The sequence below is a fragment of the Spermophilus citellus genome (assembly GCF_964194105.1).
Source record: "Spermophilus citellus genome assembly, chromosome: 5".
NCBI classification, from domain to species: domain Eukaryota; kingdom Metazoa; phylum Chordata; class Mammalia; order Rodentia; family Sciuridae; genus Spermophilus; species Spermophilus citellus.
In genome coordinates, this window is record NC_138186.1 from 129,874,696 (window position 1) to 129,901,558 (window position 26,863).

The window sequence follows — 26,863 nt, forward strand, 5'->3', positions numbered from 1 at the left end:
TATCCATAGATAGCATAAATGTTAGCTACTGAATTTCTGTTTTCTTATGATTAGATACTATTTCTTCCTATGAATACGTCATGCTTTATTGGACTATATCCTCAGACTTATTTCTTACCAATTCAATCTTAGCTATTTATGCCTGGTTTATAGGATTTTTTTACAACCTAGACAGATCTGATTAATCACATTTTTCACAATTTGAATTATTTCTTTAAGTTGCTTGTATACATTGTGCTTATTCCCACCTTACATCTCTTATTTGAGGATACCTAGTGCCAGATGTGTGTCCAGGAAACAGTCATGGATAAAGGGGAAAGCTGATTCTATGAAGAGCTCAACAGCTGGGATACATCCTTAGAATCCGTCCAAGTGGAGATGGTGGCACAGGGCAAGGTTTTTTTTTTTTTTTTTTTTTTTTTTTATCCCATGATGACTCTTAACTGCATATGACCTCTTTTTGTCTGAGTGCAGTGCTTAAGGTTCATAAGCCACCAACACTATTATCAGCTGGGAAAATGAGTGACTCAATCTGAAAGAGGGCATCAGGTGCACAGTCCAGCATCCTTTACACATGACTCATCATGCTCTCCCTCTTCTATTGTGCCAGGAAAAATCTTTCTTCTGCTGTATTACCCAGATAGGACCATATACTGTGTAGAAATATTGTGTGTTGATTCATAATGCAACATGTTGCATTGATAGGAAAAGTACTCAGGAGCCAACTGAAAGAGTTCTCAATGGCCAAATTGGGAACAATTTGAATAACATAATAATGTGCTACTGGATTATAATCCAAAGTATAAAATATCTGTGATTTCAAGCTTTTATAGACAATGAGCTGTATAAACAAATAAATAGGAAAGAAGAGAAAAATCTCTTGTTCAGAAATTCAAATAAGTATATAAATATTCCACTCTCAATGAAGTTGAAAATAACACTCTATTCCTTAGTTTAGGGCTACACATAAAGACTTCTTTCTAAAAAGTACAGTGGAAAGCTGATGGGGTAGCAGCATAGCAACTGTACAGTGGAGAACCCCGATTAATACTTTCTTAGCAAGGTCAACATCAACAGTGATGTCATGTTGATATTAGGTACCTTTGATTTGATGTGAAAATATGATGCAATTAATATGGTAACCTTGATCTGATATACGTATCCTCTGTTGTCTTCCTCCTGAAATCCCTCATCCCCAGGTTAATCATAAGAAAAGTGTAAGACAATGCCAAATGAAGGACATCCTACAAAATACTTGGTCAGTACTTTTCAAAACTGTCAAGGTCATCAAAAACAAGGAAAGTCTAAAAACTGTCAAAGCAAAAAGGAGACATGATAATTAGGTATAATGTAGTATCCCAAATAAGATTCTAGAATGTCAAAAACTAAGGCAATATAATGTATAGATTTTAGTTGACATAATGTTCATTCACAAACCGTGACAAATGTACGATACTAATGTAAGATATTTATAGTAGGGGAAATTAGATGTGAAATTATATAGAATCTTATTATGCTATCTTCAAGTTTTTTTCCCATAAATCTGAAACTACTCTAAAATAGAAAGTTTAGTTTTTTTAAAAAAGGTACTTTTATCACATGATCCAGCAATTCCCCTTCTGGGCATAGATCCAAGAGATTTGAAAGCAGGGTTTTGAAAAGATATTTGTATACTCATGTTAATAGTACCATTATTCACAATAGCCATAATGTGCAAGCAACTCAAGTGTACATTGATAGACAAATGGCTAAACAAATTATGGTGTATACCTTGCAGTATTATCAACCTTTTAAAAATGAAATTTTGACATGTGTTGCAACACGGAAAAACTTTGAGGATATTATGCCAAATGAAATCAGCCTGTCACAAAAAGACAAATACTGTATGATTTCACCTACATGAAATATCTACAGTGGTCATATTCATGAAAAACAAAGTAGAATGGTGGTTACTAGTGGTTGGAGCAGGGACATAGAGGTGGTTCTTTTATGGGTACAGGGTTTCAGCTTTGCAATATAAAAAAGTTTCTGGAGATTAGTTGCACAATAATATGAATATACTTAGCAATATTGAACTGTGTCCTTAAAAATGGTAAGTTTTGTTGCAGGCATTTATCTATAATTTAAAAAGGGGGGACAGAAATAAGAATAGGAAAGACAGTGGAATAAATTTGACATAACTTTCTTATATATGAATATACCACAGTGAATCTCTACATCATGTTGACCCGAAGACTGGGATCCTAATAAGAATAGGATGTATTCCATGTTTGTATAAATATGTCAAATTATACTCTACTGTCATGCATAAAAACAACAATGATGACAACAATAAAAGAATTGCTAATGATGAAATTAATGCTACATAGATATGGCTTATCTTTTCCTTTTCAGTTTATGGTCTTTAATACCCTGTTGGTTAACTATCAAGTGATACAAAGCCATAGAGATATAAAGAGAGAGGACAATTAGTTTCATTTATTTCAATCATTGATCACTCAAAAGCCATATAAAATTACCTGGAAACTAGCAGGCTAGAATGCTCATGAAGGGCCAGGAATTGAAGGGAGGGGAAAAATGAATTGGCAGCATTTAATTTTTTTAAGTCTAAAATAAAAACGTCCTTGAGCTGAGGTCCTAGTACTAATTATATATGAAATGCTATTCAAGTTGAAATCTTTCATTACTTCTTTAGAAGCACAATAAACACCTATATGCTGCACACTCTACATTTCTTTTCTATTTATTTATTTATTTATTTTGGTGGGGGATACTGGGGATTGATCTCAGGAGTACTCCACCACTGAGCCACATCCCTAACCCTATTTTGTATTTTATTTAGAGATAGAGACTCACTTATTTGCTTAGCACCTCACTTTTGCTGAGGCTGGCTTTGAACTCACCATCCTCCTTGCCTCAGCCTCCCTAGCTGCTGGGATTACAGGCCTGTGTCATGGCACCTGGACACACTCTACATTTCTTCAGTTAAAAATCTACAACACAATGACCAAGAATAGGTAAATATTTCTTTTTTGAACGTGTCCAGTTATGTCTGCAGTCCATATTCTAGAGACTTTAAGGAGATGGCATTAATACTTGTGCCAACAAAGACAGCTGAGTTGTTTTAATTAAATGTAAAGTTCAGTAAATTTAGGCTTGTCACAGTTTGAACCCTTTCTTTTTTTTTTTTGTCTTTTAAATTTTATTTTGAATTGACGCATAATGAACTGTACATACTCATAAGGTCCAAAGTGATGTTTGAGATGTATATACATTTTATAATAGCCAAATCAGGGTAATTAGCCTCTCTACCTTAAGCATTTTTAGTAATAATCTTCCACATCCTCTCTACTAGCTTTTAAAAAAAATAAAAATCATTATTGTTAGGTATGGCCACCCTCTGTGCAGTAGAATACCAGAATTTATTCCACCTCTCTTACTGCACCCATTGTCCGTCTGTCTTCCCCTACTCTTCCTAACCTCTGGTAACTGTCATTCTATCCTTGGTTTCTATGAGTTCAACTTTTTTGAGTCCATGTTTGAGTGAGATCATATGGTATTTGTTATGTCCTTTTCAGATTCAGGGTGTCTTGGAAATTCAAATATATTAGAGTCTACTGCTTTGGATATTTTTTTTCTTTGGAAGCCAAAACATCACCTTCCTAGAAGGAATAATAAGATTTTGGTGTATGATGAGCAGATGCCTTTCTAGGCTCCCAGACTAAATCTAGTATTAAACAAGAGAAGCAAGTTTTTGTTTTGTTGCTCTTCAGGAAAAGCAGTAACTGGATATTCACTACTTATTGTATATGATGTTTGAATCCCAGAGCAACCTGGAGATAGGTAGGATAAATATTGCCATGGCCACTTCATGAGCAAGATTCTATCATTTACCTACAGGAAAGGAGATGACGCCTCAAAATCAAAGGCTGATAAATGGATGAATTGGAACCTGCACTTGTTCCGTGTCCCAGCACCTGTGTTACAAGCCCTTAGGATTTTTTTTTTAATTATTGGCTCACTTGAAAGCCATAAATAATGTGAGAAGCACACTTAAAATAGTATCTGACATAAGGCTTTTGACATTTTGGGAAAAAAAGAATAACTTATTTGAGAGTCTGAGTGAATTATATATATCACTATATATAATTGTTGGATTTCATACAAATTAAAATTTCAGTTACTGTATTTATGTGAATGGTCTGCAGAAGCTGGATTGGAAGGTGACTGTCTCAGACTAGGGAATATAGAGATGAATGTCATAATCTCTAATTATGAGACTTGATGGGATGGGGGAAGGATGGGTAGGGAGGGTCAGTCTAGATGGTATATGTGTGAATGGAATTGAAAGAGTGGGCTGTGGAATGGACACAATTAGCCTGGACAGCAGAATTTGATGGTTTATTAGAAAGAAAGAAGGGTGAGAAAACTGACGAAAGCACAAATCCCCAAATACATAATATAACACTAGATTCTCCTGCTCTGAAGAACCCGAGTAAAGTTAGACAGCACATATAAGCAGAGGAGTATTGACATTACCAGCACTGCATTTAGGGGTAAAATGAACAGATGATCTCCATAAAATGAAACAAACAAACAACAAAATAAAAATCACAGCTTTCTCATCTTAGACAGCTAAGTATTTACTATGCATCTTCTCAAATATGTAGGCTGCCTGAGTGAAAGGGGCTCTTATTTATTTGATGATTGGTTGTAGCTACGTCTATCAAAAGTCTATATAGAAATGGGCCAGGTGCAGTGGCACATGCCTGTAATCCTAGCAGCTCCAGAGGTTGAGGCAGGAGGATCACAAGTTCAAAGCCAGCCTCAGCAACTTATCGAGGAGACTCTGTCTCAAAATAAATTAAAAATGGGCTGGGGATGTGTCTCAGTGGTGAAGTGCCTCTGGGTTCAATCCCTGGTACCAAAACAAACAAACTGAAAAAGTATATATGGAAAAGAAATAACTAGATTTTTTCCATATTGTTAGTTTTTAAATGAGGACATTTAATACAGAAATATCTAAAAGAATATGAAGAACAAAAACATATAAGTGGGTCAGCTACAAATATCCAAATTTTGATACAGAGGCAATTGATGTGCACTGGATTTTATTGTGTTTGTTTTCTCTCCAAGAATCGAAATCACTATGTCATGTGATTGGGAAAAACAGTGTCCTTGTTCCTTGGTACTGAAATTCAGAGCTGAACTGCTGCAGAGTTATGGCACTTTTTCAGTCACATATTTGGGGAAATCTCTCATTCATCTAGTGAATCTGTTTACAAGAAAATTTGCTCAGATTGGTGGGTTTCAATGAAACAAAATAATAAAAAGAAACATATTCCTCATTTATAAGGGGGTATGGCGCTCTTACTCAGGAACCTTCTGTTCCCAGAGAAGTAGAAAAGAAAAAAAATATTGGGATGAGAAATGAAAAAATGACAATGAATATTCTTAGAATTGTGTGGCATTTGATCATTACATTAGTTGTTTTAGACCAAGGGAACCACTTGTTCTTTTCTGTAAGACAAGGAACTAAAGAGGTTTATCTTAATAAACCTGTTTTTCCCACTTTGTTTTCTTCAGGGATCATGATATACTGAGAAAGGGATTCAATCAAGATAAATCTGGGGAAAGCAGGAAACCAAAAATTATTGAGTCCACTTTGGTCAGAAAAGATAGAGGTGGGTACACCTTTTGTTCCATCAGTCCTAGTATTCAGGGTGTCCCTGAAAAAGTCTTTTTGCTATAAAGCTTGAGGACAGCATAGGAAAGGTAGGGTGATATGTCTTCATTTTGGAAAACCTATCAATATAGTTTAATCAACAAATTCATAGCAGATAATACATACTCAGAACCCAAGACACACATTTCTGTCTCAGCTATGGACCAGCAATTAGTAGAGAAACTGAACTTGGTTTCATATTTCCATTCTTTGTTTTGCCTATTTAAATTGTTCTCAGTAGAGGCAGCTGTTTAATCAAAATAATGTTTTAAAAAATTACAGTCTTTACACAGGAGAGAAATTCACAATTTACCTTCAGTTCTTATAAACTCATTGCTTATAACTAGTCTCCTCAGAGATCATAGTAATAAATCTATAATCAGTGTGTACAAGTAAATTTTCTTGATGATACTAACACAGGTAGATATAATCCTCAAAGTAATACCTTTTTGAGAAACACACACACACACACACACACACACACACACACACCCTCTATTTGGTATGTCTTAACAATTAGACCACGTTCTTTTTTCAGGTTATTACTGTTTCACCAAAGTTCTATCAGATTGGTAGAATGTGCTCTGAGGCCAGGCTAATCCCTTAGTGCTGTCTTTGTTCTTCCACCCAGAATGGGAGGCTGGCTCCCCCACTGCAGTTTAGATGACAGATCCTGAGAACAGATCAAGCAGGCCTGGTGCAGGCTCCAGCATCCTCCTCCCATTCTGATTCCTATGAGGACAGAGTTCCAGGAGAACAGGACAGAGTGGCTTCATTCCATGTGGTCCAGTCTCAGTGTCTGTTTTTTTTTTTTTTTTTTTTGGTGGTTTTGGGGATTGAACCCAAGGTCTTGTGCATGGAGGCAAGCATTTTACCAACTGACCTATATCCCCAGCCTTCTTGCCTGATTTTCTTACACTAGCATACTCCTTTCCTGTTAGCCCACTGTGACTTTGCTTAGACGTTGGCAAAGGGGCCATTTCCATGTCTCATCAGAGCATTTTATTTTAATGTCAAATTTTTAATATGTCAGTGTATCTAAGTTTAAGATTAGATGCTTTACCTGAGTTTTTCTTTTTATAATGAAGTCATTTTCACAAATATTTTATCAAACATATTCATATTACCACATAAAGCACTAGAATCTCCATACTAAATAATCTCCATACAAAAATAACCAGTAGAAATGTAACTATTAATTTTGCATTAATTAAAAATGAAAACTAATATATAAAATAATTAACTGGGTCAGCATTGTGGGTTGAGTGTGCAGTGACATCTAGCATAATCCTGCTTAATTTTTATGATAGGTTTGTGAGGAAGGTAAGGAGGCATGTATTTACTCTGAGATTAAAGGGTACCTTGCCAAATGCACATATTTAGCTAGTGGGTGGTGAATTTAGGATTTGAGTCTAATTCTGTCTGATGCTTAAATCTATGTCCTTGACCAGCCTGGATAGGAAGCTTTGACAGGAGCCAAAATGCTGTCTGTTTAAATGAATAAAGCATCTTTTCTTTCATCAGGTATTTATATTGATTGGTGAAAGGATGCACTGGTAAGGAACACATTGTTCCTATACTCAATGCCCTCTATGACAGAGATATAATATTTTTCAGATTTATTTTTAAAAATGCATAATATTATAAAACTCCTCCAAAGATCCAAAAATAAATAATAAAAGTATCACAAAAAAGGAAAAATCACAAAAAATCAGTGAAATATTATTAAAGGAATTAGAAATCAGTAAAATAAAATAATACAACAAAGGTGTTTGTTCTAGGAAGGTGAAAGTATCTCAGTTGTGAGAAATTTATTAAAATAATTTCATACAGCTAGAGAATAAAACCTCTATTCTTTTTATTTGATTCCAATTGACATTTGATAAAATGCAATGATTTTTTTAAAAAAATAACACATATACATACTATATAGTAATATGTAGAGAGGCCATTACAATGCAAAATAACTGATTCCAAGGAAAGAGAGAAACAATAGAGACTTACTACACAACCAATTTCATCACCTGTAGTTTACATGATTCTATAAATTCTAAACAATTAAATAAAAATACAATTTTTTGTTTATATTACATATAGTAGGAACTGCTCTAAATGCTTACAAGTATAATCCTCAAAACAATCCTAGAGATACAAACTACTGTCATTCTCATTTTACACAAGAGAAAGCTGAGGCCTAGAGAAGCTAAGCAAGCAGCTTGCCAGGTAAAGAGTAGCAGAGCTGAGTCAGAACTCAGGTTGTTTGACACATGAGTCTTAAATACTGTTATGCTGACTCCCCCAAACTGTAATTATTAGGAAACAATGACATTTTTTCCTTAAAATACATATTTCTTTAATAAAAATCCTGAGAAAACTGAAAAGCCATTAGAGCAATGACTTCTTTTAAAGAGGCATACTGAAGATAAGTGTGTATAAACTAGTTTATTTTTCCATAATGGCAATAAATAGAAAGAATGTTGAAAAACATCCCATTTATAAAAATAATGGGATAGCTACCAATAAACTACAGGAAATGTGGATTAAGTAGAATACGAAAATAGTGATGATATATTGGGAAACAAAAAGTGAAGGAGTAGCAATAATGACCATTTATATATTCCTGGATGACAATAATAAATGTTGTATAGATGTTAATGTCCTCAAACTAATTATGAAGTTAATACAATTTTGCTTAAAACACCTAAGAGATTTCTGGGAAGAATTTGGTGAAATGGAAGAATAGACAACCTGGGAAAAGCAAATTTTTGAAAAAAAAAAACAGTGATAAAGTAACTTGCTGTTTTCTAAGTATTAAAACATACTACCAAGTTATAATTAAGACAGTGTGGTACTTTTATTTTAATAAAATGGAAACTTAGCAGAGTTAAATTACTTTGAAAATCCCTAACAGGTCAAAGCATATAAAAGTAAGTGTAATAAAGACAAGATTTTAATTGATGAAGAAAGTGCTGAGCATTTAATGAGGTACAACAATAATTACTCAATGTTAGGAAAAATGTAAATTTTTATATAATATACAAATGAATAAGTAACATGTTAATAAAAAATAAAAATAAAGAGATATAACTGGAGGAAAATAAATGAATAATTTTGTAATCTTTTTTAACATGACATCAAATACAGGAACCATGGTTAAAGATTGATATGTTAAGACAGCTGTACACATCAACAGAGAGGAGACACAACTAGTGTGATTCGACAATGTATTTAAAATTTTTTGGTGGATTGTTTTTGAGAACAGAATTAAAGAATCAGTAAGTACTGATTGATACCACAAATACAGGATTGAAGGCTTGTTAAGGCAGGGACCATCCTGGGATAGTTCTGATTTGGTGTTGTACCCATGAGGCACATAGTATAGTATAATTTAAGGTCTGGTATTGTGATACCTCTTGCTTCACTTTTCTTACTAAGCGTTGCTTGGCTATTCTGAGTCTCTTAGTTTGCCAAATGATTTCATGACTACTTTTTCTATTTCTTTTTTTTATTATTAGTTGTTCAAAATTTTTTCTATTTCTATGAAGAATGTCATTGGAACCTTAATAGAAATCGCATCAAATCTGTATAGGGCTTTTGGTAATATGATCATTTAAACAATATCAATTCTGCCTATCTAAGAACATTGGAGATCTTTCTATCTTCTAAGCTCTTCTTCAATTTCTTTCTTTAGTGTCCTGTAGTTTTCATTGTAGAGGTTTTCTACAATGACTCCTAAGTACTTTTTTTTCCTTAAGGCTATTGTGAATGGGAGAGTTTTCCTAATTTCTCTTTCAACTGGTTCATCATTGGTGTATAGGAATGATATTGATTTATGGGTGGTAATTTCATATCCTGCTACTTTTCTGAATTTATGAGTTCTAGAAGTTTTCTGGTTGAGTTTTGGGTCTTCTAAACATAGAATTGTGTCATCGGAAATAGGGATAGTTTGAGCTCTTTTTTATCTGTGAGCATCCCTTTAATTTCTTTCTTTTGCCTAATTGCTCTGGCTAGAGTTTCCAGGACTATGTTGAATAGAAGTGGGAAAAGAGGGAATCCCTGTCATGTTCTTGGAGGAAATGCTTTCAATATTTTTTTCATTTAGAATGATGTTGACCTTGGATTTAACATATATAGCTTTTACAATCTTGAGGTATGTTCCTACTATCCCTAGTTTTTCTAGTGTTTTGGATATGAATGAATGCTATATTTTGTCAAATGCTTTTCCTGCATATTTCAATAATCATGTGATTCTTGTCTTTAATTTTATTGATGTAGGAATTACATTTATTGATTTCTGTATGTTGAACCAACCTTATATCCCTAGGATTATCTCCACTTGATCATGATGCACTATCTTTTTAAACATTTTTTATGTGATTTGCTAGTATTTTATTAAGAATTTTTACATTTAAGTTCATGAATGATATTGGTCTGATGTTTTATTTTCTTGATGTGTCTTTTTCTAGTTTTGGTATGAGATAATGCTAGCTTCATAGATGAGTTTGAAAGGGTTCCCTCCTTTTCTACTTCATGGAATAATTTGAGGAGGATTGGTGTTAGTTCTTCTTTGAAGGTCTGGTAGAACTCAGCTGACAATCCTTCTGGTTTCAGGCTATAGTTTGTAGGCTTTTGATGCTGTCTTTAACTTCATTGCTTGAAATTGACCTTTTAAAATATTCTATGTTTTTTTTCTGATTAAATTTGGGTAAGTCATATGTCTCTAGAAACTAGTTTGTGTCTTCAAGATTTTCTACTTTACTGGAGTATAAGTTTTCCAATTAGATTTTTATTATCATCTGTATTTCAATAGTATCTGTGGTGATATTTCCATTTTTATCATGAAGCTTAGTAACTTGAGGGTTTTTTCCCTCTCTCTAAGTTAATGTGGCTAAAGGTTTATCAATTTTATTTATTTTTTCAAAGAACTAACTTTTTGTGTGGTTGATTTTTTAAAATTTTTTTATTGATTTCAACTCTCATTTTAATTATTTCCTGTCTTCTACTGCTTGTGATGTTTCATTCTTCTTTTTCTAGGACTTTGAGACATGGTGTTAGGTTAATTATTTGGTTACTTTTTTTCTTTTAATGAATGAATGAATTGAGATGAATAGAATAGAATAAACTTTTAAAATTGCCTTCATAGTGTCAGAGAGATTTTGATATGTTGTGTTGCTATTCTCATTTACCTCTGAGCATTTTTAAAATTTCTTCCCTGAATTCTTTTGCTATCTACTGGTTATTCAATAGAGTATTATCCAGTCTCCAGGTGGTCCGTCTTCATTGCCTGAAACTTTATCTTCTAAGCTGTCTAGTCTGCTGGTGATAGTTTCCATGGAATTTTTAACTTGACTTATTGATTTCTTCATTTCAAGGATTTCTTTTTGATTTTTTTTCCAGAATATTTATGTCTTTATTGAAGTAATTGTTCACGTCCCAAATTCTCTCTTTCACTCCTTATATGTCTTTTATCTCACACATCAGTTTAACTATGAACATTTTAAACTCCTTCTCTGACATTTCTTCCACTGTAATGTTGATGAATTCTGTTACTGAAGTATTTTTGTTTGGGGAAATTTGTTCCCTTGTTTTTTCATTTTGTTTGTGTGTCTGCTCATCTAATAGTAGGGATCTGAGGCAGTAGAGTTTCTCCTATGTGGCCTTATAATTTCCCAGGAGGTTTCCAATGCTTCATCATTTAGGGGGTGACAAATAATAACAATAACCAATGCAAACAACATACAGCATTAAATAAAATAGTTTCTGCTATGATATCTACAATGTTAATTGTTGCAATAAACAGAAATCATGTGATCAGGTAATGCCCACAGTAAAGACAGTAAGTTTGCAAAAGGGTTTATGATTTTGACTGGTGAATAGGGAGAGAACAGAAGTGATGTCAGATGTGATGATTATGAGGTAGGAGGAGAGAAAATAGAAGTGAAAAATTAAAGGAAGACTGAAAGAACAATAAATGTTGGCTATTAGTTGAAGAAAAGAGAAAAAGACAGTCAAGGGAAACAAAAGTGAGAGAAAATTTATATTAAATAAAAATTTTAAAAAATAAAAATAAAAAAACACAAAACAAAAAAGAAATATACTAATCAAACATCCTAGACCTCAAATTGCTGATGCAGCCATCCAAAATCATTGCCTTCAAAAAATGCTAGAAATGAGAAAAAAAGAAACAAATATGAATATGTGTAAGTGTCCGTGAACCACTCAGATCACAAAGAGAGAAAATAAAAAAAAAATTAAAATAATAAAAAAAATTTTTAAAAAGATCTTGATGAAAAGTTAAAGAACTTTTTCCATTTGAGCTCAAAAAGCTTCTTGGCTTCATTTCACAGCAGTGTTAGTTTGGGTGGGCTGGAGTATGATATCTGCTCCACCCTTAGGATGGGATTGTAAAATATGAGAGGATATACCATGGGCAGAGATCCTCGATGTGGATTCCAGGCTTAGTTAAGCTCCAGGCTCTTCGCTGAATACAAATTGATCTGAAGACTTTTAATGAGTGCACCTGTAGGATCCAACAGTTGCCATTTATGCTTGAATACTGCACCCCAGGGATTTTGCCTGGGTTCCACTCGTGAAGTGGAGGAGTCAATCTTTAGTCCCCTCCATCACCTGCAGACCCTGCAATTTCTCATTTCTTGAGTTCAGTCTCCAAACTCAACCCTCATGTTTTTGCCCATTGGAATCCCTGGCAGGGTGAATCTCTCCCAGCTGATCCTGCAAATGGCCAGATTGGGAATGAGAGAAGCCGCTTGGATTTCCATGACCAGTATTCTTTTGGGTAAACCCCGTTCACATTTGATTTTCTCCTGGTCACTTAGGCACCCTTTATGTTGTGCAGTGTGGGTTTGCTAGTCCTGTATTTAGGGCCAAGCTTGTGTTTGTCAGAAATCAGCTCCCCCAGCTGCTGGTCCCAGAGCCACAGCTGCAAAATTGTTTCTTCCTCTGTCTTCCACAGGCAGCCAGGAGAGATGTGGCTTCTTTCTCACACAAGAATATTGTGCAACATGACTTTCAGTTTAGTCAGGCATTTATTTGATCTTTGATCTTTCTGTACCCAGACATACCTCAGACATCCTAAAATATGGGTTCCTTTAATTCCCTTATTTCTCACTTTGCTCACATAGAGACTGCTCTGGCTGGTACCTCCATCAGCAGCAGTGGTGGCACTGGGGATTTTTCCCCTTATTTTATTATATACAAACTCCTGAATCCCCGATCTGCTTTGAATTTTCAGTATTAATTCCTACTAAATCCCCACTTTCTTTTTTTCTACATACCTTACTGAGAAGCTGCCTATCTGCTTTTTTGGTTTCATGCCACAGAGCAGCCAAGAAAGTGATCTCTTCTGCCATCTTGAAAATTTCTTGCTTTTTTTTTTTTATTGTAGAGTATGGTAGAAGAAAGATTGTTTTCTTCATCTCTGTCCAAATAACTTTGAGCTTTCAAAACTGGGGCCCTAGAACAGATGTGAATGGGAAATTTATAATGACCAATGAAAAATGGAAAAATTTTAAAGTTTCGGTTTATGTAAAATGTGCCAAATTATACCAGTCTGTACTATCACAATCAATTTACAAACTAACAAAATAGTAAATTTTATCCAGGGTCCTATTATTATAATTGCTGATTCTGAGCCCAATATCAAGGAAAAGAGTAACCTGTGGCCTTATGGACTTCCTCATCTATCTGGTTGCATCCGGTCCCTCTCTGTGTTTCTGGCCAATGTACTGGTTCCTGGCCATTGCTGCTCCTCCTTGTTGCACCTACCCTTGATCATGCACTTCTGTATTATCTAGCTGACATTGACTCCTCATCTCCCCCATCTATATTGACCTTTTGTTTGCAGGCTGAAATTGCACAATGTTGTAGGTTCAGCCATTCCCTACCTTCTAGTAGTAACCATTGTCCCTGATTGAGTTTGTTATTTCAACTCTTTTATCCATCAGCCCTGAAGAGTTTTCTTTCTCTGACACAGTATTCTTCCAAGTTAGGTCCTGATCCTGCAGTTTGGCCAAAAGTAATCATCAGCATTCTTCCTGTAAAGATTTTTAGATACTGGTGAAGTTATATCACAGGCAGATCCATCCTGTCTGCTCAGAAGATGTGCCTAGAAATGTATGAATATAAAAAAAATAGGAAAGAAAGAGAAAGAAGGGAAGAAAAAAAAAAGAAACAAAGAAAAAAGGAGAATACAGTGTAATTGTAGCTCTAATAACTGTTCCAAACAAACACTGTTTTTTAAAAACATGTATCTTTATTTGTACATAGATATATACTTGATATATATATATATATATATATATATCAAGTATATATCTTGATATATATATAGACCAACTAGAAAGGGGCCTGGAGGTAGCCAAAAGAACTATATAAAAGTGTTTTCTTTTCTCATGGGTAATAAAATAAAAAGAGAGACTTAACCTCTTTTTAAAAAAAACAAGAGTAACAAAATCAAGAAGTACAATTCTAAAGATAAAGAAATAAATCTTGTTAATTTTCATGCAAGCCAGACTGTCGCGTTTTGAAGACTGTCAAAAAAAAAAAAAAGAAGAAGAAAAGAAAAAATAAAAAAAAAGCCACAGAACCAAACCTGCTAGTAAGTAATGAATTCTGGAGGGAGATATGGGACACACAATGAAACAACAAGATACTAACAAACACAATACTAGAACAGATAGACACCCTTGTAGAGGTGGGTAAAGTAAAATGAATAGATTTGGGGGTGATAGAAAGAAAAGTGAGGGAGAGGGGTATGGAGAATGGTATCATTAACAGTTCAGCACTAATTCTAAGTGATGGAAGTAATTTTCCATTAATTCAATTAATAGTCATAATGTATAAAATGCATTTTCTCATTGCCTCATCCAGTACATATTCTTTAGGTATTTACTGCATTCACCTAGGCCTGGCACTATGATGATACAAATCCACCAGCATGAGAAAGCTGAACTAGAGATAACCCTGCAGAGGGCTGTGAGGAGACCCCAGGAGCTTCACATCAGGAGGGTGGATGTTCCCTTTGAGATAGTCCTAAGGGATGGTATGCTAGCTGCAGTGTGGGAAGGAATATCACTTTGAGAAAGAAATCTGTAGTGTGTGGTCAAGAAGATGAAACCATATCAAGTGGATGGAATCTGAAACATTTTTGCTTAATCAAAGGAAAGGCTGCCTGAAATTATAACAAGTTTCCTTTAGTAAGAGATATTCCATAAGCTTGGAACCTCCAAGAATGGAGGTAGAACAAGGGATTCACCTGTGGGGTGGTGAGGGGTTGGGAGTAGAGGATGATTAATGAACTCATGTCCAAACATAAAAGTCCTAGGATCTGTTATTGAAACCACTGATTGGAAAGGGTTCGCCCAAAGGAAATCTAGTGAGAGATGTCGAGGCTGTTTCTTAGTAATGTTCACCAGATTTGTCACTTAACCCTTACATCTTAGCCAAATCTCTCATCTATGAGTCTTAACTCCTACATAAAAAATAGGGATCGGAACAGTTTATGTCTCACAAGACTGTGATGAGAATTAAATAAAATAATGAGAGTAAATGAATGAATTAAAAATGTTTAGCATTTAGTGGGCACTGGATAAATGGTACAATTACTATAAGGAGCCAGAGTTGAGTCTTGGGAAATACTTAGACTACTTTGAACAACCCAGAAAGTTAAAATGACAGCCATTAATGTAGAAAATCCCTCTCTATCTGTCGATTCTAAAAACAAAAACTTTCTCAAACGCGCATTGAGAAACAGTAGATATATACAACATTTGAAAACTTATCAGACCATTTGTTCCAGTTTGTTATCATTTGCTAATCATTTGTCTGTTCTTGATTGTTGGAAAGATTTCTTTTTTAGCTCAGTTTGTAGCACTTTTATTATAGTAGGATATGTACCATCAACCTCAGTTTGTCATATCAAAGGAGAATGCAGACGATGACCTGTTGAAAGATAGCAAGCTCATGCAGGTTGGATGTGTTTGAAAGTGGCTAGGGATTGGTTGTTACTAAGTACCTGTATTGCAGTCGACTCCTATTTCATGTGTTGTTGTTATTAACCACTGAATATTTGAATTAGCCAGTAAAAATTCAAAAAGGATTCAGGTGGTTGAGCTATAGCCAGATTATGCTAGATGAATCAAATCAAGCAAAAAGTGATTGTAACAATGTTAACTCAATGAACTGTGATTGACTTTGAACACTGATGAACTACCATAAATGAACCATTTCAATACTTCATGCTGCCTTTCCTAGACCTATCTTTGACTAGCTCCACCTTTTGTTTTTAGTAGTTTGTGTTTTGTTTTTCAGTTGTATGCAGGTAGTTCCTGATTTCAGATGGTTGACTTAGAATTTTTCTACCTTATGATGGTTAGAAAGCAATACTCACTCAGTAGCAACTGTACTCTGAATTTTGAATTTTGATCTTTTTCCCAGGATAGTAATATGCAGTATGATACTCTGGCAGTGCTAGGCAGTTGCAGTAAGGGGAAGCTCCTAGATAACCACACAATTATTTGGGAAAAATAACCAAGACTCTATAGTGAATTGTGTTGCTAAGCTATGATGTTAGGTTAGGTGTGTTAAATGCATTCCCTACTTACGATATTTTCAATTTAGGTTGAGCTTATCATAATGTAAACCCATTGCAAGTTCATGAATACTTGTAATTTGTATGTTGAGACATTTAATGCACAGAAGAACAAATAATAAAATCAACCTCACTTCCTAGAATTGTCTCATTTATTGTGTAATATTTGCTTAAACTCTTCCTTTTTAAAGTGCTAGAGTTGGTCAAATCTCCACTTAGAAACATCATTGAATTTGTGTATGTTGTTCCCTTTTATTTAGTATTTTCACTCATATATTTATTGAACTATCCCAATATTTTGTCTTGGTTTATATATTTTAAATTTTCATAAATAACATTTTACTTATTTGTTCATTATGTTTCTAAAATCTCTGTGGATATAGTTCTAGCTCTGTTCTCCCTTGTGAGATTTGTGTCTCACTTTGTAAATGAAATATTTCACTTGCTACTCATATCTACCAACCTGCCTTACTTCTAAACTTGGCCCATGGGTGACAGGATGCTATTTCTGGAGGAGTTAGGAGAAAACATCATTTTAAATTTATATCTTTACGTATTGTCTATACTGCAAACTTTTGAAGTGACAGAAGCTAAACTGGATGGAAGGTCAGAAAAATGTGAATTAAGACTCTTTAAGGCAATCCACAATGAGGGTAAGACTGCATATGAAAAAAAAAATAACAGGTGATAAGAGAAGTGAATATCTCGTGTTAAAACAAAATAAGCAGGAGCCCATTTGCCTGGGGTCATTTCTGTACCCAGAACCTTTATGCAAGTAAATTGAAACTTAACCTAGAGACATAGTTCATAATTGATTACTTCTGAATTGAGCTTCAGTCAATCACAGCCAGTCAAGTATCTCAGTGGTTATATAACTAAGGACCTCACATGGAACCATACCCAAATAAGGCAAATAACTGGCTCTCTCCAGTCAAGTAACTTCTTGACTTTGTTTCCATGTGTAGTCTATACATTCCCACTGCCCAGGCTGCCAGGCAGAGCTCTCTAAACCTCTTCCAGTTTTGAGTGCTGCCTGATTCATGAATCATTCTTTGTTTAAATAAAGTATGTTAAATTTATTTTATCTAATGTTGTTCTTTTAACACTCAGTTACCTAGCAGATTAATGGCAGTTCTTGAACTACCCACTCCAGATCTCAAAGCCAAACAATTTCATAGAATAAATTATAAAACATTTTCTAGTTTATTATTCTGTTCAACATGCTGCTGCTTGTGTTAAATAATCAAATGGAGATAAGATAATGAATTCTTAAGGCCCTTTCCATTAGACATAAATGAAAATGAGTGATACCTGGATTTCAGAATGGCTGGATAGATTTATAGCTTTAATTCATTATTTTTTTCCCCTTATGATTGTCTTCTCTCTCCAGGTAAGCCTAATTACTATCTCTTTCCCCTGGATAAAGCCCTCTGTCCTATTTGTTCTGATAGGTAGGGAGGTATATAGTTTGGCAAGGCAAGTATCATTGGTAATCAGAAGTTATCTCCTGTGTAGTTACCTGTCAGCATTAGTTTTGCCCCACAGTTGTCTTGATTTCTGGCTAGTTAATGAATATGACATATCCATCTCTTTGAGGTTTGGGTGTGCCAAGGTTGGACTGGAGACAGAGAACTGACTCATTAATTAAACCACAACCTGAAAACCAGGAGCTTGCAATTCCAATCAAGGTCTGCAATTTTCTTTAACAAAAGCTAGTCTCAGGCTCTTTAAAGTAAGGCAACATTGTTGTTGTTTCATTGTGGCACATGGTATCAGAACAAATAATTCCTCATTTAATGTTTACTTTGAATGTCAAAACTAGTACAACACCTAAGATTAAAAGTCTTGAAAACAATTTTTAAATTTTGCTTACTTTGGTTTTGTTCCTCTAAGATATTTCATATATTTATAAGATAAATAAAAAATCACTATCCTTGACCACCTGCTGGAAATAAAAATTTAATTGCTCAACATAAGTTAAATGATAGGTTAAAAGCAAACATCTGTCGTGTTAAATATAAGACTTCATCTAATTATGTTCTTAACAAAATTATAATAATTTGTTTTATTTACAAATGAGTTTAAGCTGTATAATTTGAATTTAGATCTGCTTGGGAATGCATAATTTTTGTTAATTTTAATATTTACTATTATCCTACCTGTAAATAGCATAGACATTATAATGGTACTCATAAAAATATTCATTGATAGGGAAGAATAATTGTATGGTTATTTTAAGCACAACCCTAAAATGTCAGGGTATAATAACTTCTGAAAAGATGAAATAATTGTCTAAACCAGGATATGAGCTGATTATCATTATTTGTCTCAGATGATGCATTCTCAAACTTCTGGGAGACATTGTGAATATTTTAGCTACTGATTATTATTATTATTATAGTTTTAAGTATATGTCAGTTCTATATATGTGGGTATGCTGCTAAAGTGTGGCTCAAAGGACATTTTTCTCAAAGGCATATCCATATTATATTTTTGTGAAGACTCTCTTGTAATTTTATTTGGTTTGTGGTTATATCATTATTGGTGTATCATGTAGAATATGGCTTCACTCTGTGAATTAACTACTAGGCAGCCACCCAAAATAAACCCCTTCATTTAAAATTATTCTATATGTTAGTGTGCATGTGTGTAATATGTTATTATTTAAATGCATACTATAGCTTAAACCTATCACTAAAGTTGTAATTTCAACAATACTTTATACTTCTTTTTCTGTTTTCATTTGTGAGGATTTATTAGCTCACCACATAGGATTTTATAATCTTTATGACATCAGATGAATATTTGAACTGTACAAAAGATTTTTGTGGAAAGAGTCCGAAACTGAAACTCAAGTCTCTATGCTGAGCTTTGCCAGTGTCTAGCTGGATAAGTCTCAGGAGTCATTCAGAGTTATAGTATGTTGAATCATTGATTACCAAGTTTGAGTCACTTGTGCTATTTATTAACCATATGGTCTCAGGCAAATTACTTAACCTTTCTATCTTAGTGTTTTATCCATAAAATGGTACTGATTATAGTACATCTCTCAGAGTCACTAAGAAAATGAAGTCAGTTGCTATTTGTATATTGCTTAGAATATACTGCCTATGTGATTGTTTAATAAAATCTTAATGTTATTTGACTTTATTGGATTTGATGTTTCCATAAAGTACTTCCAGTGTAGAAAGTACATCATTTTAAGGCTGTTTCTTGCCTTCATTTCTGTACATATTTTTCTTTTCTTTGTTTTTTCAATTGTATAATCTACTTCAGTGCCTGTAGCCTCTGGTTAGATGCTAGGCAATCATTCAGGGCCATGATTTGTCCTGTTATGGAATACTTTAATTCATACATCTTTAACTTATTAAACATATTGATTAAACATTGTTTTGTTTCTATGCGGAATAGTAATGGTGACATAGTTTAACACTGATGATTTCTTTTTGTCATTTATTTGAAATTAAGGTAAATTTGCAGAACTAAAAGCCAGACAAAATATTTGTAAATATTATGGTTATATATACTCCTCTACCTGGATTAGAACTCGTTTTTCAATTGTGTGGACATTTATTTTTAAACTTCCTAAAGAGTTTAGTGTCATGTATTTACTTTTTTGATTTCTGTCTTTATAAATGTGCTATTGGATGTCAAGCTTTTAGAAAACTGAATGTGATGACTGCTGTTCCACTGTTTATCAGATTTCTTTAGTACAGGTTGGTACATGACTTATCACATCCATAACTCTTTGTTAAATATGCAGTCAGTTTTAATGATGCTTGAAACCTGTTCAATTGGAACGTTTTCTAATTTAAAAATAGGACAAACAACTGTGTAGCATTTTCAAAAGAAGAACTTGGTGTAGAAAGTGGATCAGTTTGTTTTATTTTAAAGACAGGATATGCTCACCAGGGTGAAAGAGGCCATTGGAATTGGAATTTGCTTCAACTGATGGGAAAAAGTCCAACCAAGTCAGTGGGAAGACTCGTTATTAGAAGGAATATTGATGGCAACAAGAGGCAGTACTAACAACCAGGAGGTCGGAGTCCATGAGGACCAGCAAGGTACACCAGATGGTGTCCCAGCAGGTGGGTGGGCCATGGCAACACAGAGTCTGGAAGCAGGTGATATCCAAGCAGATAAATTTAAAAAATCTGATCCCAAGGATGGGGCCCCAAGATTGAGGATGGGGCTAGGGCTTGAAATCCAGACCTTGGGAACATTGGATAGAACACAGAGGCCCATTTCAGAGGGGGTAGTGTACTCTCCTTTGCTGTGTGGCACCACTGATTAGTGAAAACTTGTAACACCCTCAGATTTGGAGCTTGTGAGGATTGGAGGGATGCTGGAGCAAGGAACCAGCAGGTCTTTATATTCCTTAACTAAGGCACATTTTTTTTTTTAATTTCAAAAACTGAAAAACTCAAATATGGAATTAAGTGTACTTTATTACTAATGATGAAGATTAGAAGGCAACTTTTAGGTAATTGATTAGCTCTGCTTTTTTTTTTAATTTTTTTAAGCTTACAGTGACTTTTAGATCATACAGAATTCCCTGTGGTTAAAAATGTTCACATGGGACCCAGGTTAAATAAAACATGAAATATATACATATTATTCTGACTTTTCTTGAATTTACCTTTAGGATAAAATCACCTATCTGAGAAAAGAATATAAATTGAAAGAATTAAGAAGTAGGTTATTTCTGGCATTGCCTGTTGGAATTAAAGAGAAAATGGTATGGAAACTGCTGAAATTAATTTCCTTACAGTGACATGAGTGTAAACTGTCCCTTTTCCTGAAAGTTGTCAGGAGGACCAGCTGACCTTGTTATTTTACTTGGGGAGGACTTTCTGCATCAAAGCAGGACCTTTGCTTCCAAGGATGACGAGAGTCCTGGATATTGTCTCTGGTACCTGAGTCTCAACTCTTAACATTTTCTGTTGTTGGTCCTAGACCTTATGTATACTGACTTATTAGTGACAAAAGGGAAAAAACCCTCAAATAAGACAAAATTCAAGCATTATCATGCTTTGCATTTTTAATAAAATCTTAGTCTAATGATTACATTAAAAAATGTTTATTTTACTATATTATTATGAAGTTTCAAAGCTTCATCATTGTTTCTCCAAGTACTCTTTTCAATGGATGAAAATCTATTTTTTTCCAATAGACTTTCTTTATAATGGTGAATTATAGTTTAGAGAAACTATGCATTCACTTATCAAATGGCAGTTGATTTAAGTAATTACAATAAACTTGGCTATCATGAAATGTCATTTCAAATTCTGACCTTCTGGCTTTGGTGTAAGTTATTTACTATATTAAGTTTTAGTTTTATATCTTAGCTACTACCTTTTTCATAGAAACACTATATTTCTGGTACACTATTGGGGCTCCCAAAGAAAGACAAAGCTATCACTTTCTAATGGAAATTATTGAAAAGTATTTTAATATGTTCTATTTTATATGCCCTCAGAACATAATTATATCAATCATCATTCCATCAGAGAAACAGAACAAATAGAGAATATATTTAAAAACTTATTGCAAGGAATTTTTTAAATGATTATGAAAGCTGACAGAAGGGCAGGTTGGAACCTAGGGGAAAGAGTTGAAGCCTTACTCCACAGGTGGAATTTCATCTTCAGAAAAATCCAAGTTTGCTCTTTCAAATGATTTGATCTGGTTCATCCAGAATATTGAGGATAATCCTCTTGCTTAAAGTCAACTGATTGCAAATGTTAATCATGTCTACAAAATTTCTTCACAGCAATACTTAGATGGTAGTCTAGCTAGGTTGACAGAAAAGGCTGACCATCACATCACAGTTCACCTTTAGGCAACTTTGTATTTCTGTACATTTTCATAAACCATACTGAATATGAAGGACAATGGAAAAAGCCATTCATCCATATGAAATGATAAAGTTCTTCTGAAGCATGTTTTGTAACCAAAAGCATATTCACACTTTCTCAAGAAGAGAATGCAGTGTCATTGGATGATGATATTCATTCTTCTCCATGACACTATGTGACTTAAATACTGTGATGTAAAGTTAGCTATTATGGACTTACGTTGGTTTAGAAGATAAGGCCTTAAAAGAAATAAGAACACCTGAATTAGACACACATACACACACTAAAATAAGGACATTTAAAAACTTATGGTACATGCTTCTAGAACCGGCTACATAGTCAGAGCTGACATTTGTAACTCTCTTCTTATAGTGACCAATCCATAGTCTGCTGGATCTCAAGCAGGCACCTCAGCTGATGGTAGGATGACCCAAACCCTCATTCCTTCATGAATTATTGTGGTTTTAGTCACAGAATGTGATGATAATAAAAGATGCTGTCTTGTTTTCTGTTGCTAATGACACAGTGCTAAAGACTGGGTAAGATATAAAGAGAAGAGGCTTATTTTGGCTGACATTTCTGGTTCAAGGTCAAAGACCTTTTTGTTGGCAGAATGTCAAAGTGTGGTACAGGACGTCACATGACAAGAGACAGGGAGTACATGTGTGTTTCTGTTTCCTCTGGTCTCAGCCTACCCACCTCTCTCATGAAGCCACTGGTGTTCAATATGGGGCTTCTACTATGATGACATTATCTAATCTTACCTTTCAAAAGTCTTATTTCTAAACACCATAATCAGATTAAATTTCTACTCTTTTAATACCTGGCAGTGGGGATTAAAATCCATCATAAGTTTCAGTTGAGACAAACCATCTTTGAACCACAACAGATGCTCTAAGGGATTTCATATTCCAGGCATACTCTTTCTTACCACTATTAGTAGTTCAGCCCAATTTACCCTTGGTAATCAGAATCATCATGGCAGATAATATAGTATGTTCCTTTTTTGCCTCTTAATTAAGAGTGTAGGAAGACCAAAGTGACTGAAGATAGGTTTAACTCACAGTTCAATGGAAACATTATTGTGTCTCCCAGTGGAAGCATTCCTCCTTCTAGAGCTTAGATCCCTTGGTCAACAAAGCACAACATCACAAGACTGGGACACAATTTTTTTCTAGTGGATAGCAAGTGGTGTCCCATTTTTGCACCTCGATTCCTAGATCTGTAAATACTGGCTATGGGAGAAATAGGACCATATATTGAGCATACACAGATTTAGATTTAGAGCACATACAGCCTCCTGAAGATTTCCAGAGGCCAACATGGTGCTACCATTTAGCTAGCACTGTAACTGAGTCACAAAAAGCCAATTCACTGTTCTATCACTTTATGTGCTTCAGGATGATGGAGAACTGTTAAAACACTGAATGGGAACTTATGTACCTTATTGATGTGCAGTAAGACCTTTGATCAGAAGCAGTGATGTGTGGAATACCATGATAGTGGATTAAAGCTTATGGAGTATCTATTCCAGTAATTATGAAGTGTCACATCTTGCACGATGAAAGCAATCCAATATAATCAACCTGCCACCAGGTAATGGTGCCATATAGGAACTCAGTGTTGGCATCTTCTACTGATAGATTGGGCAATGGCTAGCCAGGTTGGCTTTGGTGAGTGGAGTCCATGTTGCCGAACCCAGGTATAACCTCTTTCCTTGCCACCATGGTCACTATTCATGAGTCTACTGGAAAAAGACAGGATTGGCAGGGGAAAAAAGGCACAGTTTCCACAAAATGGTTCATCCTCCAATTTGATTGTTAGCATCATCCTGTATTGAGATTACTTTTTGGTTAGTATTTACATCAGAAACAAATATCTTCATCTTTCCCATTCAGAGATGTCTACCAACACACCTCTTCTCTAGACATTCTTGCCACCAATTATTTTTTTTCTTTCAAAATTGATGACCATTTAAACTGATGAATATTTAAACTGGTGGTCATAGCTCATGAGTCTGAAGGGTCATATACCTCTGACTATTTCTCCATTTAAGTAAAATTAACACCCAATTTCACCACTGGAAATTATTCTCACTGGAGGGATTTTTTCTTTACCATTCTTTCAGAGATTATTAAAAATTTTACCATTCTTTCAGACATTATTTAAAAAGGGGGTCTAGTGCAATAAATGTTCACTTTCATGTGGTGCCAGAATATCATACATAACCATCTGTGTACCAGGCACAGGTTTCTTTTTCAGTCAACTGGTTTTAGAGGACTCCCGATGAAGTTGTAGGTATGAGTTGGTATAGAGAAGGTAATGTGGCAGAAATGGAGACCATGGGCATTTGTGCTACTTCCAGATATAAATTATTTGTGTATCGGGGATTCTTGAATCCAATCTTGTATATATCATTTCCATTTAATATTGGAGTACTGCTGTGCATACCCAACTTTAAGGGTTAGTGAGTCAGAGAATAATTAGCTCATGACAAGTAGATCAGGTTTCATGGTAACTAGATGGCCCATGGTTAGATGGCTAGTTGTTACCAGTAACAAGCCAAAAGCTCTTTCTTAAAAGGAAAGTAGTATCTGCAGAGGATGGCAGGATGTTATGGTTTGGATGTGAGGTGTCCTCCAAAAGCTCACTTGTGAGACAATGAGAGAGAGTTCATAGGAGAAATGATTGAGTTGTGAGAGCCTTAACCCAATAAGTTAATTAATCCCATAATGGGATTAACTGAGTGATGACTAGAGGCTGGTGGGGCATGGTTGAAGGAGTTGAGCATTGGGGGTGTGGCTTTGGGGCATATATTTGTATTTGGCAACTGGAGTCTCTCGTTTTTTGATCATCATGTGAGCTGGTTCCCTCTGCCACATTCTTCTGCCATGGTGTTCAGTCTAACCTTGAGCCCCGAGGAATAAAGCCTACTGTCTATGGATAGAGATCTCTGAAACTGTGAGCCCCTAAATAAACTTTTCCTCCCCCGAAATTGTTCTGGTCAGATCTTCTAGTTGTAGCAGTGAAAGAGCTGACAAAAACACAGGGTTTTGCTCCAAAACCTCAGGGTTCACTATGACTCACATATAGGGGCCTGCCAAAGGCTCCAAACCACATCCCTATCTGCTACAGACACTTCAAGCACCATCAGATATTAGGGATCATATACCCCAAATGGCAGTTCAGCTTGCATTGCAACCTGAACTTGTTGCATTTTATTCAGGGTATATTCAAAACTAGCAGATTTTTGGACTGTTCATTAATTGGGCCAGAGTAGAACACCCAAATGAAGAGTATATTGCTTTCCAAATCCAGAGGCCTACTAGACATTGTCCTTGCTTTTGGGTTGTAGGTGGAGCCAAATGCAACAACTCATTCTTTACCTCTGAAGGGTTATATCAAAATGCCTCACATCACGAAATACATATAGAGACATTTATTGCAAAAGATCAGTCTACAAAAGTCATTACATATACAGACAGATGTAGATGTCATATCTGGGAAAATTATGATTCATTGTACACATAGGTTGTAGAAATTGGCTTCTTGATTAGATTCTAGGCAATAATTTGCTTTTTAGTCATTTCTTTTTCCTTAAAAATAGAATGAGGTATTGCAGCTTTAATAGCGGTTCTTCTCTTCCTCCTTCACTTTTCCTCTTCCTTCTTTGTTGTTTTTCAAAAAGCAGTAACCGAAGTGACTTTTTCTCAACAGATTTTCTCATCCAGACCAGAAAATCTTCTTACCTGTAGTCTGAAAATATTAATCTCTTAAAACTGACACACTATTTAAAACATCCATAATATTGTTGGACCGTCAAGATCTTTGGGTCCAGGAGTCTTTTTTCACGTATTGCTGCCTAAAAAGGGGGGCTGATTCTGCTAATGGGTGTGAAATTTAATTTCATTTAGTTAGTAAGGAAAAATTCTAGAAAAAGTCCAGAAAGCTGGTTCCTGGACTTTGAGCTTTCTTAGTATGCTGTTTGTTTAAAATGTACTTTAAAAAAGAAAGAAGAAGAACAAAAGAAAGAAATTAGGTTGACATGTGACATGTGACTAGAGTAATATCTCTGCTGAGGAGTGAAAGGAGCACATTCCTGAGGGAACATTTGATTACTCATCATAAAACAATGTGACAGGGCTTCCTGAATTGTTTTTTCCAGGTGACTACCAGTTTCTGCAACTCATGTGACCTGCCTATGTGGAGTAATGGAGTGTATTGGACCATTCTTTCTTTCATATGCTCTGGTGGCCAAGAAGCAAGACATAAATTACTTTCACAGGATTGCAGTCTATGGCTGTGGTGTTTTATGGGAAACTGCTAGAGCAACTTTACTGATGTTTTACAATTCAAGCCTGGTGTGTCAGGGGTAGTATAGAGGGAGTCTAATTCCAAAGTATGTATTTTGCCCTTTATATTAAACTCTCTGAAATCTACTTGGCTTAACACAGAAGGATTATTTGAAAACAAAGAATTGAGGTGGGGTGAGGGCTTCCTCAAAATCAGCTCCTTCTTTTACCAGATGCTTTTCTTCCATCTCCATCCATGAATGGTAGGGCATCACCTCTGTTTTACTTTAGAATAGATAATCTTGGTGTTTGAGGCCATCCAAACTCTCTCTTGCATTCTCCAGTCTTTTCTAGTCCTAATATCTTTGTTCTGCTCTGG

General features: G+C 34.9%; 1 protein-coding gene across 4 annotated transcripts in view; it reads left to right on the forward strand.

Moving 5' to 3' along the window:
- Positions 1 to 26,863, forward strand: part of PKIB (cAMP-dependent protein kinase inhibitor beta) — a 105,653-nt gene that overhangs the window by 18,750 nt on the left and 60,040 nt on the right. The window contains exon 2 of one of the 4 annotated variants that reach the window (XM_081296170.1): positions 5,587 to 5,684. The exons of the other annotated variants lie outside the window; for them this stretch is intronic. The gene's annotated coding sequence lies outside the window, so the exon portion shown is untranslated. The remainder of the gene's footprint in view (positions 1 to 5,586; positions 5,685 to 26,863) is intronic. 4 annotated transcript variants of the gene reach the window in all.